The sequence below is a fragment of the Mesoplodon bidens genome, assembly GCF_964165515.1.
Source record: "Mesoplodon bidens genome assembly, chromosome: 1".
In the NCBI taxonomy this organism is placed as follows: domain Eukaryota; kingdom Metazoa; phylum Chordata; class Mammalia; order Artiodactyla; family Ziphiidae; genus Mesoplodon; species Mesoplodon bidens.
Window position 1 is genome coordinate 209259829 of NC_138176.1, and position 21863 is coordinate 209281691.

The following is a 21863-nucleotide window of genomic DNA, read 5'->3' on the forward strand; positions in this document are numbered from 1 at the left end:
TAAGTTAATTTATTGGGAAAATGTTGATAATTGAACCAAACAAGGAAAAGTAGATTTCAACTGTTAGAAAGTTAATTCTTTTTTTTTTTTTTGCGGTACGTGGGCCTCTCGCTGTCGTGGCCTCTCCCCTTGCGGAGCACAGGCTCCGGACGCGCAGGCTCAGCGGCCATGGCTCACGGGCCTAGCCACTCTGCGGCATGTGGGATCTTCCCAGACCGGGGCACGAACCCGTGTCCCCTGCATCGGCAGGCGGACTCCCAACCACTGCGCCACCAGGGAAGCCCAGAAAGTTAATTCTTATGCATAACTTTTTGGGGGAGTCAATTAAGCTGTTAAAGGCTATTTTTGTTTTATGCTCTTTATTTGTCTAGGTGTAATATTTGCCCTTACAGATAAGGTTTTTGGTAAGATTTCATCTGAAAATCAGAGTTTGAACCTAAAAATGAGCTTAGGAACCATTCCTGTAGTAGAAGGGGAACAGAATTGTGAGCAATAAGGCAAGAACGTCTAGTTTTGGCCCTGCCACAAACTTGCCATGTGATTGTGGGTAAATTAACTGGTCTGGGGGTCAGTTTTATCATCTATTAACTGAGTAAGTGCCCAGATTATTTCTTAAGTGTCCTTTACTCTTGATTTAATAAAGAGAGGAAATTTCAATTAAGTAAACATATGATTTTTCTTGGCAAGAAGAATAAAAAATATGGGCTTGATTTATTTTCTAATCATTCATACCGTGGACATTATATGCGCTATATGTAGATAATGCTGACCTTGTTTATATCACCTACAAATTACATAGTCGTGACTTAGATTTCATCTTTAATTTTTTTTTAATAATACCTTTTTCAAATTTTTATTTTATTTTTGGCTGTGTTGGGTCTTTGTTGCTGTGCACGGGCTTTCTCTAGTTGCAGTGAGCGGGGGTTACTACTCGTTGTGGTGCACGGGCTTCTCATTGTGGTGGCTTCTCTTGTTGTGGAGCTCAGGCTCTCGGCACACGGGCTCAGTAGTTATGGCTCGCGGGCTCTAGAGCACAGGCTCAGTAGTTGTGGTGCACAGGCTTTGTTGCTCCGCAGCATGTGGGATCTTCCCAGACCAGGGATCGAACCCATGTCCCCTGAATTGGCAGGTGGATTCTCAACCACTGCATCACCAGAGAAGTCCCCTTAATTTTTAAAAAAATAAAATAATTCAATTGTGATGATTGAAAATCTAGAAGTATTTCATAAAACATGTTGATTCATATAATTTCGAGATTATATTTTAGCTTCTTTCACCAAATATTTAATTTGATCAGATTAATATTATACTTTCCTGGGCACTTCCATCATTCTGGAAATGAATTTATTTATGTTGACACATTTCTTTGTGGCCAGTTACTCAGTCACTGTAGCCTTATTCAATGAGAAGCAGTATTAAAAACAGTTGCAAAAATGCTTTCCTATGTCTTTTGGTTATTCATAGTAAGTAGTAGTTCAGTTTTATGGCATTTAGGTATGACTTTTATAAAGGATTTGAAATTATGTTGTTTGGCCAAAACAAAGACAGTATTTCCTCTCTTGTCTTTCACCCCACCCAGCCCCCCTTTTCTCCACCTGCTTGAGGAAAACTATTTCTTCAGACAAACCTCATAATTGCCCTTCTGTGCCTGATTTGGGCCTCAGGAAAGGCCCATAGCATCTGTAAAACTGGCAGCAAAATGGTATTTCCAGGCAGGCACAGGGTTGCTGGGTAGTGAGCCAATCCACAGCTTTGTCTGAGCAGCTGAGAACTTTGCTGGAGTATTACCACGGTGTTCAGTAACACAGACCTGTGCCATGAGCAAGTAAAGCACTGAGCACGTGTCAGGGTCAATATTTATAGACCACTACATAGCTGCCTTGCAGGGAGAGAAAACGAGAGTGAGAAACATACAGCCAGAGGGCAAGGAAAGAAAGACTTCAGTGGAGGGAACTTTAATTTCCAATTTTTTTCTTAAAAATTTCTTTTTAATTATCAGGTTCGAACTTCTGCTGAGTCACAACCTTTTGCCGCTGAGCTATGACAAGAGTGGAAACAAAAAGTTAAACGAGCAAGCCTGCTATACGTAAGAAGGTAAGTAATTAGCCAGTTCAGTCTCGCTTTTACTGGTAAACTCCATCTCCCTGTTGGCTGCTCTACATCAGTAAGCAGAGGGCTGTGTGGCACATTAAAGCTGATGTGGAGGGGCTGCCTGCTGGTTAAGTGTTCTTGGTGGCAGTGTAGTTTCGTATTCTGCTCTTAAGAATGCTGTGCACAGTCATAATACACTTAAATGGTGTGGGTGGTGGGAATGGCTCTTGAACACTGATTTCATGGTATGTCCTGTCAGTAAATTTCTTTTTCTTCATTCTGTCAGACTTGACGTCTTCTGATTGGTAAATTCGTGTTTACTTTTTTATATTGCTATTAAAACATGAATATTAGTGAGTTTATAGTGGAGGGTGTTCTAGAAGTGAAATAGGGGAAGAATTCAGATGAATGTGTGAAGATGTTGTAGACACTGTCAAAATGTGCAGGCTGTGAATGTGAGTAACATGGGGTCTTTTGAAAAGGAAGCCACTGTCCGTTTGACAGCACATTAAAGTGAAATAATGACTCCTTCTGGGAATGGAAAGAAGCAGGAGTGATGAAAAGTAAGAACAGACTTCTTCATCCAAGGTGCAAAGGACTCAGCATTTAGAGTTTCTCTGCATGTCCAAGTGACTTGCTAGGTTGGTTCCTTGCAAAATGTGGTTCTCTAGTAAAGATATTAAATTAACATCTCTTGCCCCACATCAGTAGTTGTTTTCCTGTCATCACAGGTAGAACTTTGACACATGCTTCTCTGTGGGACCGTAGTGCGATTGCATATTCATTTATCATCGTTGTTTTGCATATCCCAGATTGACATTAAAAGCAGTGGTGCTGAAGGGGACAGAAAGGAATTGTTTTCTATGTGTTTTCTGATTTAGAACACGCATGAAATTTATATACTTATGTGTTCTATGTCTACTACACATGACTCGGAAAGTAATATGTTGCTTTACTATAGGTGTAACTAGATAAAACCTTCGTACTGACAGAGTGAAAGTTTCCCTGTTGTTGGTTTTTTAATTGTGGCAGAGAAGCATTAGCATGGTATTTAAAATTTTTAGGTTAGGTTAGAGATGGCAATTATAGTTCCAAAGGGTTTTTTGTATTACATATTTAAGTTAAAAACAAAAATGACATGAAAGCTGTTGTAGAGCTTAAACTGTAGAACAATAGAGATATAAGGAAAAGATAATACTCTGGCATAGGTTTTGTATTAAGGTGAATATTCAGGAACCAGCTTATTCTAAAATGGGATAAATCATGTCCAAAACAGCAGGTGGAATAGGTCTAAATGTAAAGTAGATATCTTAAAATGAGGCCCATAGTTGTAGAGTATCATTGTTGTTGAATCACATAAAATTTTAAAAATAATCCAGAATGCTTCAAAATCAGTTTTATTAATTCAGATGTGCCTTAAGGCTAATCTGATATCTAAATTTCAACTGTATTTTAACATTCATTTAATGCTTGTTTTAGCCTCTGCATCAAGCATTTTCTTTTTACTTTTTTGGGTATTGCCTACCCTTTTATTAATGGGTTTGATTTAGATTTTTGTCAATAATATGTTTATTTTGAAAAGGCAACCATGGTTGATGTAGAATGATCATTACTCAGATTTTTCTTTGCTACTGCCTTTGGGTAATATATCATGATCAATATTGTAATTTCAGTTCTTTATTTAATACCTTTTACTCATTCACTTTATATGTTGCATAAATAACATGATATTCAATCAATGATAATTGATTTCTTATGCCTTTTAAAATTTATTTTTATTTGTTCCGGTGTTTTGTTTCTGAAGTACCCTGTGGAAACCTTTGTCAGAGAACAGCCTAATAAAAATTACTACAATAAAAATAAACTAAAGAAAGTCTTCCCTTTAATCAAGTGAGGAAATAGAAAATTGTGATATTGGTTGACAGTGTCTAAAATGGGATGTAGTTTGGTTGAAGACTGGTTGAGCATTTTAAAACTTGAAACACCATCTCAGTATTATTTTTGAATTTAATGTCAATCCTGATATTGGTTATTTGTCACATTTGTAAATAACATTCATATGTAGACATATAAAAATGGTTTGGGGATCTTTTGTATCATGTTTTAACTATCTGTTGAAGTAAGATTAGTGAATTTAGCTCGAAATGTTAATATTAACCCCCTAATGGATCTCACTGCCCCTGCTCTCATTTGCTCTATGCCCAGTCCATATGCTATACTACCCTTAGAGATATCAGTTTCCCACCCTGATGAACCCTTCACTTCCTGCTAAAGCCCTCCCATCCCTGGCTCTCTATTGCTTGTAGATAAAGGTCAGCTTTCTTGGCACGGCGAGTCTGGTGAGCTGCTTCTTCATCTAGCTGCTACTTTTGTTCTATATTCATCTTCTGCTACTCCTTCTGGGCTGTTTTTCACATCTCGCTTTTCTCCACCCATGAGAGTATTCCCCTTCCCTCTGTTTTATGCTCCAACATTATTGAATATCTTGTATTTCTCAAAACAATCCATACTGTTTTACTCCTTTCTGGAATTGTTTATATTGCTTCCTCTGTCTTGAAACACCCTCTTCCTGGCCTTTGGCTTTCAGCCTCAATGCAGGTATCCCTTCCCAGATGCCCTGCCTGTCCACTGTCAGCCTCTGTGGTTTGGTCTCCTGTATAGACCATTGTCACAGCACTTCTGCAAAGTCGATGATACAGTGTTTTTGTTTTCCCTTATGAGTTTGTGAGTTAATTGTAGCCATGTTTTAAAATTAATTCTTTTATGTTCCTCCAAGACCTAGCATAAAGCAGACATTCAAGAACTTGAACTAAAGAAAAAACTTATCATATTTATTTTAAACCCACTTTTCTTTATAGACTTTTTATTTTAATATAATTTAAAACTTTGATTAGTTGGATTGAAGGAGAAGTCCTTTAAGTAGTTGGTAAAGTCTTTTGAAACAGTAACAATACTTAAAAAATTCATTTCTCTTTCTATCAACAGTTATAGTTATGTGTGTTCATCCATGCAAGTAGATATTTATTGAACTCATAAACCATTTGAATGACAGAAGTTCAAAATTATATTCGTCAGCACATACAAATTCAGGATATATAGCCTCCAGATGTTGTTTAGTTAATTTCATGAAATATGTCAACAAAATCACCTAGTTGCTGCACCCACATGGACTGCTGTGATAAATTAAATGATGCTCTAGCAAATTGAAGACAGTATTACACCTTCCAAAAGGCCCAGAGTGAATTTCAGGAGAGAATGGGTCCATCCTCATGTATCCTAAAGAATTACAGAGTGGAATGACTCTCAACGTTACGAATAAAGTTACACCTCCTAATTTTATTTCCTATTGTAGAGAAAGTTAAGAATTTAAGGAAATAATAGAAAATCATGGCTTAAAAAATTCTCAAACCTGAAAGGTGATACTTCATTTCAGTCAGAAGAAGAATTTTCTCCTCAAAATAGAAATATTGAAAGAAAAGAATGTCAGTGTTTTAAAAAGTACTTGAGAAATAGCAGCTGTTTCTTTTAGTTCTGATACTCAATAAAATTTTATTTTGTCTTTAATGGTGTTTTATTTCCCCACCATACATAAAAATACAAATGATTTCATATACAAAGTAAGTATACAAGAATCAAAGGTAAAGCTTTATGCACAATTTAGAGTAATTCACAACTTTTCTTACTTTGATTATTTTTACTTCTCAGTGTGCTCTGCCAGTGGTTTCCACTGCTGTTGAAGCCTTATAAACCTCTCCCAGCTATTGAATATGACTCTTCTGTTTGTTTAACCTTGAATTGTATCTGTCTTAGGAATGAAAACAAGATTGGTATTTTCATAGGGAAATTTTGTAGCTTTTTAATTTGCTTGGAATGGACCATAATTCAATCTGTAATTTTTCTTCAGATTTATTTTGCCCACATAAGTATTTCTAGTTAAATAGGTATGGATAAAGTGCCTTACCAAAGAGTTATAGGTATAAATTTTATGTATCTTGCTGGCTTATCAAGTAATATAAATGTTATAAAACTGGAAGGGCAGGGGTTTCTATGGTCATGGACTTAGAAATGTACCTTGTTCCCATAAGCCAGTGATGAGAAAAACCTGAGTTTGCCTCAATATTAAAAGATTACAAATGTAGAAAACAAACTTATGGTTACCAGGGGGTAAGGGGGAGGAATAAATTGGGAGATTGGGATTGACATATACAGACTACTATATATAAAATAGATAACTAATAAGGACTTACTGTATAGCACAGGGAACTCTACTCAATACTCTGTAATGGCCTATATGGGAAAAGAATCTAAAAGAGAGTGGATATATGTATAACTGATTCACTTTGCTGTACATCTGAAACTAGCACAACATTGTAAATCAATTATACTCTAATAAAATTTCTAAAAAAAGATTATAGGGCTTCCCTGGTGGCGCAGTGGTTGAGAATCTGCCTGCCGATGCAGGGGATATGGGTTCGTGCCCCGGTCCGGGGAGATCCCACATGCCGCAGAGCAGCTGGGCCCGTGAGCCATGGCTGCTGAGCCTGCGTGTCCAGAGCCTGTGCTCCGCAATGGGAGAGGCCACAACAGTGAGAGGCCCGTGTACCGCAAAAAAAAAAAACCAAAACCAAACCAAAACAAAACAAAAGATTATAGCAAAACCAAACAAAGGCAAAAAATAGCACCACTACCACCACCAACCAGAAGAGGTCAGAGATCTTTGGTTGGAGTGAGGCATAAATAATTTTGCCAGAACAATCAAGTATTTTATTATTAGCCACTTAGCTGGCCAATCAGTGTTTTTCTGTAGCTATGGATGGCATAGAATTCATAGAACATGAAAGGAGAAGAATGAATTAATCATGGAAGTGGAACCTTCAAACTCTTCTACGTCAGCTGTTTTATTTTATAGATGTGGGCAAATATCGTACAAAGTGTTAACGTAACTTGCCAAACATCAGCTTTTAAAGTAGCTACTTAGGATTTTGATTTAAAAAAATACATATTTGTAAGGCCAGTGTTTTATCATTGTGGCTTTTCCCGTCTGTTTGTAATTGCTCTTTTTATTCTGTGTATTGCATGTAAAGTTTAATTGTTGTATCTCAGTGTTTTGTATTGTATTAGACTCCTTTGCATTATTTCATAACCCCTGAATAATTACTGAATAATAATAATAATTACTGAATAATAATAATTACTAAAGCCAGTAATTGTTGCTTCCAACTGAGATGGAGGGCTTTTCCACTCATAGTCATAGTTAAAAATATATATATTTTTAATTACAAATATCCTTTCTGGCTTTCCTGATTTCTCCCACTCCCTTTGGTAGTACAGTTAGACTTATGCTCTCATAAACATTCTCCTTTTCAATAGAACATGGCAGATAGTCCTAAAGCAAAAGACAGAAACAAATTTAATACTTTGATTCTATCTAAGAGCTTCTCATAGGGAATATATAGTTATATATTGTTCTACAGCTTTGTTTTAAGATGACTCTTCTTTCCACAGCTGGAAAATTTTTGATTACAATGAAACTCAGAGAACCAAATGTGCTTTTCTAGATTATTTTTACTTTCATCTAAGAGTCTTTTAAAAATGTAAATAATTAAAAGGGCAGAGAGGAGCAAAACAAACTTGTTTTGTACATGTCATCTTCTTGTAAGAACTTGCTTCTCTATTCCTGTCCCCACCACTCCCAAAGAAACTGGAGCTCTTTGGTTCCTTCCATTCTCATTAATATTAATGAGATATTAATGAGATAATATTAAGGTCCCTGGAAATAATTGCTTGTGTATTTAAAGATGAAAGAGTTTTTCAGCAGATAGCTGAAGGTTGTTCTCAGCCTCAGCCTACGATTTCTATACCTTCCTCTCTCCTCCTGGCCTCACTCACAACAAAACCAAAGTGATTGCCTCTACCCACCTCTCCAGTCAATGAAACATGTCTGAATATTCCTTAGTCACTATTTTCCATTGGATTGATACTTTTCATTTCAAATATGTATTACCTGTCTTCTCAAACTCTTGCCTGCTAAGAGATTTATAATTGTAAAATCTTTGCAAACATGATAGTGGAAAGTGATATTTTATTTGTTTGTAATTGCTAGTTAACGTGAATCTGAGGGGATTATTGGTTATTACCATTTTAATTTTTATGATTTATCTATTTATATACTTATTCTTTTTTCAGAGGCTGTTTGTCTCATTGGTTTAAAGAGTATTTTTTTTTTAATCAAAGAATCTTGATTCTTTAAAGTCCTGTTAGTTGTAACTGTTTTCATAAGCTTTTTTTTTTTTTTTTTGTGGTACGCGGGCCTCTCACCGTTGTGGCCTCTCCTGTTGCGGAGCACAGGCTCCGGACGCACAGGCTCAGCGGCCATGGCTCACAGGCCCAGCTGCTCCGCAGCATGTGGGATCTTCCCAGACCGGGGCACGAACCCATGTCCCCTACTTGGCAGGCGGACTCTCAACCACTGCACCACCAGGGAAGCCCTTCATAAGCTTTTGATTACTTTAAAATTTTGTTTTATGTGGTTTGAAATACAAGTGTGTTTGAAATATCTTAGAAAGCTAAACAATATTTTCTTCATCTCCTTTGAAACTTAGAATGCTCTTTACAATTCAGAAATATGAAAAACATTTTCTACATTTCTATGGTTTATTTAACTGTTAATTCTATGATTCACAAGGAATTTATTAACTAATTACTTCAGTACTTTTGTTGAATCATTAGTCCCCTTTCCCACTTTTTTCTGAAGTCAACTTTAACTTGTATTTCAGTGGTACAAATTTAAATCTTTGTGTTACCTCTCAATTTGTATTCCATTTAAACTTTATCTCTAAGGAATAAAAGTTCATGTTTCTTATTAAATAAGATTTAAGCACTGGAACATGTTAGGGTGCTGTGGGACTTGTCATGTTCCTTGAAATTACTGTAGACAGGAGGCTGCATTTATTACTTATGTTAAAGCAGACATAATAAGAATATGAATCTGTGTGAGTGAGAATTTATGCATTAATAATTGTCACCATTTATCAAGGGTTTCTTGATAATATATCTGGCCTTCTACCATGAACTGTAACTATATGATTTCATTAAATCCTTGTAACAGGCCGTTGAGTGACCTGTTCTGATTTTTTTTTTCAGGATAAACTGAGACCCCAAGATGTAAAGTAGTTTGATCAGCCTCACATAGCTAATAAATGATAGGGTCATGATTTAAACTCAGATCTGACCAAAGTCCCTCTTTTAGGGAATGGTTGCCAAATAGAGAATTTATGCTTTTGCCATGAATGTTAAGAGATGCAGGTCTCTAGGGGTTAGATGGTAGGAACCTTCCTAACTTGGGTCCATCTATGAAGAAATGAACTCAGGAACAATGGCTTTCAAAGTATAGAGGCAAGTCAATGAAATCAGCCATGTGAGGAACCTGCTATTTTTTTGGATTAGTGCTGAAGATACAAGAATCTCAAGATTGTCAGAAATAACCCTATATTTAAATCAGTTTAAAATCAGCTAATTTTTTTTTAACTTCTTCAGATTTTCGTACCTCTATTGATTTTAGAATTGTCTTTCACTCCAAGCCAGCTTATTCAGTTCTCCCTCATAGACTTAACTCACAGCACCATTCCCTCCCTCACATACCTGCTTATGACCTTAGCAAGGAAACTGGCACAGAGCTGCCTGGCCAGCAGGCAGTGACTGTTCCATCTGGGTCTCTGTTTTTGTAACTACAGGTTTCATTCAGGGAAGACATGAGTCTCCCTAACCGGCAGCCTTTGCTATCATCTCTGTTTTAAGCTGCTCAGTTAAGGGACTCACAGTTGTTGTGGTATTTACAGCAGGAAAGGAAATTCTAGATGTTTTAGTATCATTAGAACTCAGTACTTATGCACTAATTGGTTACCTGGAATGGTGCAAAAGGATAGCTTTATCTGCTATGAATGGACTTAACTCATAAATATAGTTTGCGTTTATGTCAGAGGCGGGAATTCCTATATAAAAGTTTATACAGAGACATTTTCCATCTTAATTGTTTGTTATACATTAAGCCATCATGAAGGAATTTGTTTTCCTCTTTAACTCAAGGCAAACAATTTTGCTTAAAGATAATATAGGACTTTTTTCCCCCTTGGGTCACTCTGCCCTTTGTTGATACATTGGTGTATCTGTGCCAAGATTTACAGTACAGTTTATTGGAGTTTTGTTTATAGCCCTGCCTTGAACACTTGAAAATAAATTATACCTTTTAGTTAATAAGCAGGTTATTCTTATATTATTACTTGGAAAAGTATGCATTAGTAAATATCTGTAATAATTAATAGTCTTAAAAATTCTCAGTAGTTATTCATATTATTCCTCCTTTTTTCATTCATCTTTTTTATTTTTATTTTTTTAATTTTTTTTTTTTTTTTGCAGTATGCGGGCTTCTCGCTGTTGTGGCCTCTCCCGTTGCGGAGCACAGGCTCCGGACGTGCAGGCTCAGCGGCCATGGCTCACAGGCCCAGCCGCTCCGCGGCATGTGGGATCCTCCCGGACTGGGGCACGAACCCGTGTCCCCTGCATCGGCAGGTGGACTCTCAACCACTGCGCCACCAGGGAAGCCCCTTCTTTTTTATTTTTTAAAATTTTTATTTATTTACTTATTTGGTTGCGCTGGGTCTTAGTTGCATCAAGCAGGCTCCTTAGTTGTGGCAAGTGGCTCCTTAATTGCAGCACGTGGGCTCCTTTGTTGTGGCAGGCAGGTTCCTTAGTTGTGGCTTGTGGGCTCCTTAGTTGTGACATGCGGCATGCATGTGGGATATAGTTTCCTGATTAGGGATCGAACCCCAGCCCCCAGCTTTGGGAGCATGGAGTCTTAACCACTGCGCCACCAGGAAAGTCCCTCATCCATCTTTTTTAGTCTCCTGTTTTACTTAAAGATGATAAGAACTGCACAGTGTATATAGTCGGAACATAATTCCATAAATGCTTTCACACATTAATTCTGCACTTAAATATTGCCTTTTTCTGTATGTAAAATTCACTTCATTGAGAGTCTCTTTCTTTTTCATTTCTCTCTATACCACTTTTAACTTCAACAGCAGATTAATATATCATTATTCACAGTAGTAGCTTAGCTTACTAACCTTGAAATTTATTTCTGTGTTTGTTATCAAAGGCTTGTTGGCAAATCAAACTTAACAATAATAGAGAAGGAAAGCATGGTGACCTAGGACACACTGTTCTACTGAAGTAATTCACTCTTCTTTGTGTAAAGATTTTTGTTTATTTGTCTTAAATTAGCCAGCATACAATGTGTATAGTCTTTTGAGTTACTCATTAATACTCCACATGTAATGTTTTAAAATTATTATTGGTAGAAATAGATGATTATTTAGAATGATTTTTTTTTCTTGTACTGTTGCAGTCTAAAACAGATGGGTACAGCTCTCAAAGCACAAGTGTGAGCTTAAAATATGACTGTGAGGCCATGTGTTCTTAACTAGGGGAGCCGCTTTTTGGTCAATTTGAAGCTGTTTGTTTGTTTTTAATTGAAGTATAGTTAATTTACAATGTTGTATTAGTTTCTGGTGTATAGCAAAGTGATTCAATAATATATATCTCTATATTTTTTCAGATTCTTTTCCATTATAGTTTTTTACAAGATATTGAATATAGTTCCCTGTGCTCTACAGTAGGCCCTTGTTGTTTACCTATTTTATATATAGTAGTTTGTATCTGTTCATCCCAAACTCCTCATTTATCTCCCCATGCGTCCCCACAAACTTTCCCCTTTGGTAACCATAGTTTGTTTTCCGTATCTGTAAGTCTGTTTTGTATGTAAGTTCGTTTGTATCTTGTTTTTTTTAAGATTCCACATATAATTAATATCATGATATTTATCTTTCTCTGTCTGCCTTACTTCACTTAGTATGATGATTTCTAGGTCCATCCATGTTGCTGCAAATGGCATTATTTCATTCCTTTTTATGGCTGAGTAATATTCCATTGTATATATCCACTCCATCTTCTTTATCCATTCATCTGTTGCTGGACATTTTGGTTGCTTCCATGTCTTGGCTCTTGTAAATAGTGCTGCAATGAACAATTTGAACCTCTTCTTATACTGCATGTTCCCTCTTATAGAAAAGAAATATGATATTTATGCTAACATGATTTCAATTTCTTAATAATTTAAACTGCATATGATTTGCCCAGAGGTTGAGAATCAATTTTTAAAATTTTGGTTAAATTTTAATACAATATTTTCTGTGATATACATATGTTTCTGTTTATTAACTATATATTGTCAGTGGTGTTAATTGATGCTTTTAGAGACATAAGTATACTTCAGATCAAACACTGGTTTGCAGATACCGTAAGGCATGTGGAACACACAGATAGCCCTTGTCTTCTGCACTTCTACCCCATACGTACTGTAGGAAGGCTCATTTCTACATGTTGAGCAGTTCAACAAACAGGTTGACCTGAGATGACCTGGTGGCCAATACAGGATCACCCATCTAGCCCAGAGCTATGCAGACTATCACTCTCCTCTCTCTTTCCCACTCTCTTCCCGCCCATCCTACTTCCCCACTTGTTACTGTCTTCCTTTCCCTGCTCCCAGTTATCCATCATACTAAATTGTTATTGATTTTAGCTTCAGCATTTTTCTTACCTTCCATCTTTCATCTATTCCCAGTTATTTCAGAAAACATCTTTTTGTGCAATTTGAAGAAAACATTTCCAGTTTTAACAGAAATATTAATGCCTGAAAGTAAGAGAAACTTGTATCATATAATGTTTAAGTTCGGGCTTCCCTGCTGGCGCAGTGGTTGAGAGTCTGCCTGCCGATGCAGGGGACACGGGTTCGTGCCCCGGTCCGGGAAGATCCCACATGCCGCGGAGTGGCTGGGCCTGTGAGCCATGGCCACTGAGCCTGCACGTCCGGAGGCTGTGCTCCACAACGGGAGAGGCCACAACAGTGAGAGGCCCGCGTACCGCAAAAAAAAAAAAAAAAAAGTTAAAGTGCGATTAGTATATTTCACAATTTCCCTAAAGTCATTTACTCTCTGGTTTTATAATTAATGATAACTTGGTCAACATTTTGCCATGAATATTTGTATTTATGACAGTTTCATTTAACCCTTACTATAATTCTGGGAGGTGGTTATTATTGTCCATATATTTAAGATGAGGAAATAGAAATTCAAGGTTAAATAATCATGCCTATGATCACACAGCTTGGCAGGTAGGAGGCATAGGATTGGAACCGAGTTGTTTCTGACTCTAAAAGCTTTACAGTATAATATATGACTTTCTTTTAAAATAGGTAATTTCACTTTCCTACTCCTATACGTGTCTAAAGTTTGAGAAGTAGCACAGCCATGCAGATGGCTTCCCAGTGTAACAGAGTTCCAAACCATAGGGCAGCAAGTCCATTTGCTACAAGGAAGACAAGGCTCTCTTGATATTTACCAACAGGAAAAGCAAATCTTATTTTTAGTATATTATTCTTGTTTCATCCAAAGGTTTTCTCACTTTTGTAGCTCTACCAAGGTTTCTTTATGCAAAGAGCTAACAAAACAAATACTTAGGAAAGTATATTCTTCCAAATAAATCAATGCTATGCTGCAAGATGTTTTTGAGGCAGGTTAAATCTTCATCTGTAAACTATACACTCTTGATTTCAGTTGGACTCTAATAGACTTTCTCATTAGTTTTGTTGTTTGTTTTTTTTTTTGCGGTACGTGGGCCTCTTACGTAGTGGAGCACAGGCTCCGGACGCGCAGGCCCGGCAGCCATGGCTCACGGGCCCAGCCGCTCCGCGGCATGTGGGATCTTCCCAGACGGGGGCACGAACCGGTGTCCCCTGCATCGGCAGGCGGACTCTCAACCACTGCGCCACCAGGGAAGCCCTCTCATTAGTTTTAAATCACACTGCGATGGCATGGATTTTTAGATCACACCAGTATAGAAATAGATATTTTCAGATTATTTGGAGATGAGTTATGTTGCTTGTATAGATTAACTTTCTACCTTTGCCTTGCTCTACTTTTCAGGAACTTTATTAGAAATTATGTGGGGCAGGAAATAACATTCAAACAAATTTTATTTTTAGTCTAGTTAAGAAACCTGGTTTTTTTTATTTAAAGACTTGATATCAAAGAAATTAAAACTATAGATAAAACTGACCTTTAGGAATTACCTGTTGATTTTTTCCATGACTGTTCTAACCCCGTATTTTTGTAAGATATAATTTAAGGTTATAAATTGTAACTTCTGTTTGCAAAGTGTTTTACATTTTAAAAGCATTTTCATACCCAGTGTTGCTTTTGACCTTTTGCTCCCCCAAATGCTTTGAAGCAAATTATATGCATCTTATGGATGGAAAAATTAACATGAAGTGAGGGTGGGGTGACAGTCCGAGACTGAAAAAAGCAAAGTGTTTTGACCTTACCAGAATAGTTATTGAACTTGATTAGCTTAATTGTAATATAAAAAATGTAAAGAAATAAGTATGTAAGTGTATGTTAACCCACACCAGACTCTAGTAGAAATAATGAGTAGCAGGTTTATGTCATTTAAAAAAATTATGAGTGTTAATATTGAGAAAGTTTTATAAATTTAATTTAGTTTCTGAAATGGAGAAAGGAATTTAATATTATTATAGTGGCAGAACAGCTGTATTGAGTTTGTGGAATTATGTGGGAGTCTAGTTTGAGAACCACTGAATTATCACATAAAATTCTTAATCAGTATATACTGCAGTAGTAATATTTTCCTCAAGATTTTCATAAGCTGTGTTGGTACATCAATAAAGAGTTTATAAGGAATACAGCCCTGTTTAAATAAACTACTGAATGTTGTCTTACACTCTGTGGGGTAAAGTGATGACAGTATGACTATGAAGAGTTATATAAACTATATAAAAAGTCATAAGAATTTGAATGGAGTGAATTTATCAAATTGGTTTTCTTTTCTCAAAACTCTATTTGTTCTCACTTTCATCCTCTATAATGGTATACGGGGGCTTCAACTTTAGTGCATCCATCTATGCAGAAATCACCAGCCCATCTATCCTCTCTTCTTTTGAATCCCAGTGAACCTTGAATCTAAGTTGCCACTGTAATCAGTGATTAGCTATTCATATGGAAAACTATAATTGATCCCTACTCACTTCATTTCATAAACAGAAACAAATTCTGTATGGAAGAAAGAATTAACTATGAAAAACAATACCACTTTAAAGTATTTAGAAAAGGATATATTTATTATTTTAGAGTAAGATAAGAATTTCTTTAAACATAAACAGAGCAAACCATAAAAAGATTAATAAATTCAACAGGCTTAAAATTTAAACAGTATGTTCATCAAAGGGTAAGAAAGGTTGAAAACTGGTTTAGTGTGTAGAAGATTCTATAAATTAATAAAGTAAAATCAGCCAATATAAAAATGAACAGGAATTTCAAAAAGAGAAAATTCAGATAGTCAATGAACATGTGAAAGCTTGCTGAGCCTCATTAATAGTTAGAGAAATGTAAGTTAAAACTAGAGTGATATGCTGTTTCATATCCATCATGTTGTTGAAAATATAAAAGTCTGAAATATACCAAATGTCAGTGTGGATGTGAAGCAACAGGAACTCTCATTCACTGGGAATGGGAATGTAAAGCGGTACAATTGAATTGGTAGGTTGAAATTGAGCATAGGTATACTCTTGCTCAGCAGTTCCGCCCCTAGGAGTATTTCCTGTGCAAATTTCTTGCTTGTGTGCCTTAGGAAACAGGTTATTATTTTTTATTGTAGTCTTGTATGTAATATAATATAGCAAAACACAAATAAAACAGATTTGGAAACAACCCAACAGAGAGTAGAATGGATAAGTTGGGGAATATTTGTTTACAGTGGATTTAACATAATTGAAAACGAGTGAATCTGGGTGACTCCCCAAAACGTAATGTTGAATGAAAAAACAAGTCACAAAGAATACATACAACATGATTCCAGTTGTACAAACTTTGATCAGAGGCAAAACTGAGTAATATATTTTTGTGGAATCATTATGTATGTGATCTAACTATATAAAGAAAATCACGGAAAAAATTAAGACAAAACTGAGGCTGTTGAATGTTCTAGTAGGAGGGAAGTAGTTTACGGGTTCAGGGAGGAGCCCAGAAAGCTTGGGTGTTATGTAATTGGGTGATCCTTAAACATTTTATTTGAAAGTATCATTATTAACAGTTATGTATTATAATTGATATATTATTATAAACAATGGATTTATATTATAAGTAACATTGTAAGTATCATTAATATATTATTAAAATGTAATTATGTAAAGTGCACACATATGAAATATTTCATAGTACAGTAAAAACAATTGGAGGAAAGGATTTCTTCCTTTTTGTCTTCAAAAAACCTTTTAAGCTTCAAGTTAATTTTTATCTGGGGATGCTACTTGGCCTTTATTTATTTTTATTGTTGTTTTAAATTTTATTTTATTTTTTTATACAGCAGGTTCTTATTAGTTATCTACTTTATACACATCAGTGTATACATGTCAATCCCAATCGCCCAATTCATCACACCCCTACCCCCACCCCTGCTTTCCCCCCTTGGTGTCCATATGTTTGTTCTCTACATCTTTGTCTCTAATTCTGCCTTGCAAACCAGTTTATCTGTACCATTTTTCTAGATTCCACATATATGTGTTAATATATGATATTTGTTTTTCTCTTTCTGACTTACTTCACTCTGTATGATAGTCTCTGTGTCCATCCACGTCTCTACGAATGACCCAATTTCGTCCCTTTTTATGGCTGAGTAATATTCCATTATATATACTTACCACATCTTCTTTATTCATTTGTCTGTAGATGGGCATTTAGATTGCTTCCATGACCTGGCTATTGTAAATAGTGCTGCAATGAACATTGGGGTGCATGTGTCTTTTTGAATTATGGTTTCTCTGGGTATATGCCCAGTAGTGGGATTGCTGGGTCAAATGGTAATTCTATTTTTAGTGTTTTAAGGAACCTCCATACTGTTCTCCATAGTGGCTCTATCAATTTACATTCCCACCAACAATGCAAAAGCGTTCCCTTTTCTCCACACCCTCTCTAGCATTTGTTGTTTGTAGAATTTCTGATGATGCCCGTTCTAACTGGTGTGAGGTGATACCCCATTGTGGTTTTGATTTGCATTTCTCTAATAATTAGTGATGTTGAGCAGCTTTTCATGTGCTTCTTGGCCATCTGTATGTCTTCTTTGGAGAAGTGTCTATTTAGGTCTTCTGCCCATTTTTAGATTGGGTTGTTTGTTTTTTTAATATTGAGCTGCATGAGCTCTTTATATATTTTGGAAATTAATCCTTTGTCCGTTGATTCATTTGCAAATATTTTCTCCACTCTGAGGGTTGTCTTTTCGTCTTGTTTATTGTTTCCTTTGCTGTGCAAAAGCTTTTAAGATTCATTAGGTCCCATTTGTTTATTTTTGTTTTTATTTCCATTACTCTAGGAGGTGGGTCAAAAAAGATCTCATTGTGGTTTATGTCAGAGTGTTCTGCCTATGTTTTCCTCTACGAGTTTTAGAGTGTCCAGTCTTACTGGGTCTTTAAGTCTTAAGGGTCATTAATCCATTTTGAGCTACTTGGCCTTTATCTAGGTGCGTGCAAGTTTGAAATTTTTCATAGTTTATACTTAGTACAACTCTTTTTGCCTGTTGGCTCTAATGTCCAGGAATTGTATCATTTGCACTGATTTCTCACTGTGTCATGATTTTCTGCTGGTAGTATTGTTTTCCAGTGGTGCCTATGCCTCACTGGCTTTTGGTCCTTCGTACATTCGTATTTCCTTAGCTCATTGACTCCCATGAGTTCAGTGGCAGGACTTTGAGCCCTCTCTTTTCAGGTTACTTTTTTCCTACAGTGTTTCTGGGGATCCTCAGGAATTTCCATATTTGTTCACAGACATGCCGGGCTACTTTGGGGGCCAATGCTATGGCCTTCTACAAAGCCGCCTTTCCTGACTCCAGGCTGCCATCTTCTGTACCATCTTTAGGGCTCTCTTCCTCGTAGCTGAGCCAGACCCCCTCATTTGGGAGGTGTTGCTGCTTTACATCATTGCTGTTTATCACTATGCTCTAGATATTTTTGCTGCCACCGTGGATAATGGTGATCTTCCCTGGCCACCAGGTTATTTCTGCATCTCCAGACTGGTTGTCTGATTGTTCCAGATTCTGGGGTGTGAGGTCTTGTCCGGTACCCATCAATTCTTACTAATGCTTGGACCCTGACAGTGTACACTCTGCTGCAAATTGAGAAGAGGAATAGCTGCCTTCCTGCTGTTGTTAATCGCTCTTGTTTTGAGGACCTACAGCATGTTTGTTTAGGCCTTAAAGAGTTACAGATTTTGTGGAATTGTGTGTTCTGGTTTTACCTCTGTTCTTATGGAACACACATGTCCCCAAGGTCAATGGATCAGTAAGGGTTCTATTCACATTTATCAAGTTATTACCAGAAGCATTACTGTCTTCTGAATCTCGGGTCTTATTGCCAACTTTAACTTGCTGCTTCATTTCTTCCCTATGGATAATTCTCTCTCAGAGGTCCTGCTTCCAACTTAAAAATTTGCTTTTAGAAATTTTGCAATTCTGTTGTAGCTTCAGCCCTGAGATCGATTGATCAATCAGTGAATCTCAGTCTCTTCATCTCCTTTCCCCCCACTTCCTTCTTGCTCTTGCTTATACACATATACAACCCTAGATTCTCAGGCATTCAGACATGCCTGTATATATCAAACTCTTATTGTGGATCAGGTTTAAATTATTTCTCAGGTGGTTCCTCAGGCCCCAGATAAATCTGGTGGTGTACTACCTAGCTGGAGAGAATGAGGCCCTAACATACATGTCACTGCATGTATCAGCATCTAAACCTTGAACCCAGTCTGGATCCCAGTAAATACTGGTAACCATTACAGCAGCAGAGAGCAGCAGCAAGGGTAATTACATTTTATACATTATTTCGTTTAAATTGTATTAAAGTCTACAAGGTAGGTTTTATCATCCCAATCTTAAGGGTGATGTAGCTGAGACTCAGATAACGTAACCGAAATTTGGATAAAGGGTAAAAAGTGGAGCTCAGCTACAAAATAGGGCTACTTGATTTGAAAGCCTGTGCTCTTAACCACAAAATTAGATGAAAAAAATTTTTAACACAAATTCAGTTCAGCACATTCTTTAAAATGTGATTTCAGGTACTGTTAGCTTCTTATTTTGAATATATCACCAAATATGTATTTTTCTATAAGAATATAATAATTTGTTTGAAAATAATAATGCAGTGGTGCAGTTTACTTTTCTGGGAAATGTTCAATTTGATGACACTCTGTTGTATTAGATGATACTCTGTACTTGAGAATCCATTCTGTAACAGTTGGGTATCCTGTCTACTAAACTGTAATCCTCAAAAGCTACAGTCTTTTCCCAACCAGTAAAATCTCTTTAGTCGACATTTGGTTACTTTGTCATTAAGAACTGTTAAGCGTCCATGAAATATTGCAAGCAAGTGTAATCTTTCAGTAAGCTTTCCCCCTGAATTATAAGTGGTATATACTTCTGGACAATAAGGAGCTTCATTTTTTTGAGCTTGGATTGTCTTGTAGAATGCTTCAGGGAAGAGTGATGAAAACTCTGTGAGAAGAAATATGCATCTTTATTGTAACATTTTAATGGAAAAAATTGAAATGATCTAAATGTTCATCCACAGTAGAATAGATAAATAACTGTAGAGTTATGCACGTAAATGAATAAACTTGAGTTACGTTTATCAACATGGATTAATCATTAAAATATAATATTGAATAAAATAAAATAAGCTACTGAAGGACACATGGATTATGTCATTTACAGAAAATATTTTAAACATTCCATAAAGAGTATATATGGTTTATACTCATATATTTGTATGCATATACATGCTGTATACACACATACATATATAGATAGTACACATACACACACACACACACACATTAAAATATGTCTGACAATGATAAACAGCAAAATTAGGGTAGTGATTACCTGTAAAAGGAGGAGGAGGGTGTATGAGATTGGGATTGGCTGTACAGGGTTGTATCTGTAATGTTTGCTTTTTTAATCTTGATGATAAACATGTGTATTCATTACATGTTCTCTATGCTTTTGGCATTACTGAAATGTTTCATAATAAAAATGCTGAGCAAACAAATTTTCAACTTTGGGGTGACTTGGCAAAATCAATATCCTTCCCCAAACGTACTGATAGGGTACTTAATTTTTAAAATAACTGTATTTTCTTATTTTGTCAAAGAATATAATAAAGAGAAGCCAAAAGGAGGAGGAAGAGAAAAATGTGGACCACATGCCTCCTTTTCCTTTTCCATTTTGCTCCATTATATTACTGTGTACCTCACAAATGGTTTCATAAATATCATATTTCCTCAGTTCCACAAAGCCAGCTTCAATTTATTATTAAATTTTTTTGGAAGAGGAAATTCTACTGTACTAAATATACATATATGCATTATACATATACATATATGCATTTTAAGATTTCATTAATGAAATATATTAATATGACTTATGTGTAGGAATATAAATTAAAGAATAAATGAGCATATTTTCCCAAGTGTTGCTGGAACAATTGCTACCTACCCAATTAAACTTGAGTTTGTAATGAACCTTCATGCCCCAGTGGAACCAGGCTCATTTTGCTAGTCTTTCTTAAGTTAGGATGGATGTCTTAAAAAAATTATTTCTGTTTGTCAGCTAATCTATTTGAATGAAAGCTGTCTAGGGTGCTATTTTAGTGAAATATGTGTTAAGTTATATGTTACGTTTTCCCTGTGTGACTCATGTGTACCTGAATACCCCAAACAGTCCAGCTTTTATACAAGAACATATTGTTGTACCTGCAACATTGTAGACATTGTTATCTACAACTGCATTTTCTTTCATCCTAAGGTGAATGTTCTTTCACATATTACCATTTATCTTATAAAGCATACGTGGATGTTTAATGAGGTAGAGTTTCTTCTTCCCAAAAGAGAACTCAAAGTAGGTTAGTTGACTTCGTGTAATTGAAAAAAATGTTACATTTAAGAAAAAGTTATAGGGTATGTGGCAGGTTCAGGCATCAGTTTTCAAGATAACCTCAATCTCTACTTTGATAATTTATCTGAAGAAGGCTTAATAATTTGATAAGAGATTAAAAGGATAGGCTCTGAAGTTAGAGAGCCTAAGCTCTCTACCGCCAAGTAACTGTATGAACTTTAACAAATTAGTTAACCTTCTGGGGCCCAAGTTCCTCAATTGTAAAGCGAGATATTTCACTTGAGAAGAGTGCCTGTCTCAGTGTGGAGAATGGGTGGACTGGAGTTGAGAATCAAGTCAAAGGGCGGGCATACCGACAGATGGAGACCTAAGGAAGACATTAGCTTAAGACAGAGACAGAGGGCTGGAAGATGGGGGAAACTTTAAAGACTTAAAAAAAGCATAAATCAAACAGATTTGCAGGGCAGAGAGAGAATAGTGACATATATTTTCATGTTGTCTGACCTGGCCAATTGGGTGGATGTTCGTATGGTTTATTGAGATAGAAAATATAGGAGAGATAGGGCTTCCCTGGTGGCGCAGTGGTTGAGAGTCCGCCTGCTGATGCAGGGGACATGGGTTCGTGCCCCGGTCCGGGAAGATCCCACATGCCGCGGAGTGGCTGGGCCCGTGAGCCATGGCCACTGAGCCTGCGCGTCCGG

At 36.4% G+C, this 21863-nt stretch overlaps 1 protein-coding gene across 2 annotated transcripts in view; it reads left to right on the top strand.

Moving 5' to 3' along the window:
* BMPR1B (bone morphogenetic protein receptor type 1B) overlaps nucleotides 1-21863 on the top strand; it is a 424295-nt gene that overhangs the window by 253072 nt on the left and 149360 nt on the right. For both annotated transcript variants that reach the window (XM_081251050.1, XM_081251051.1), the window contains one exon: nucleotides 2000-2094. The gene's annotated coding sequence lies outside the window, so the exon portion shown is untranslated. The remainder of the gene's footprint in view (nucleotides 1-1999; nucleotides 2095-21863) is intronic.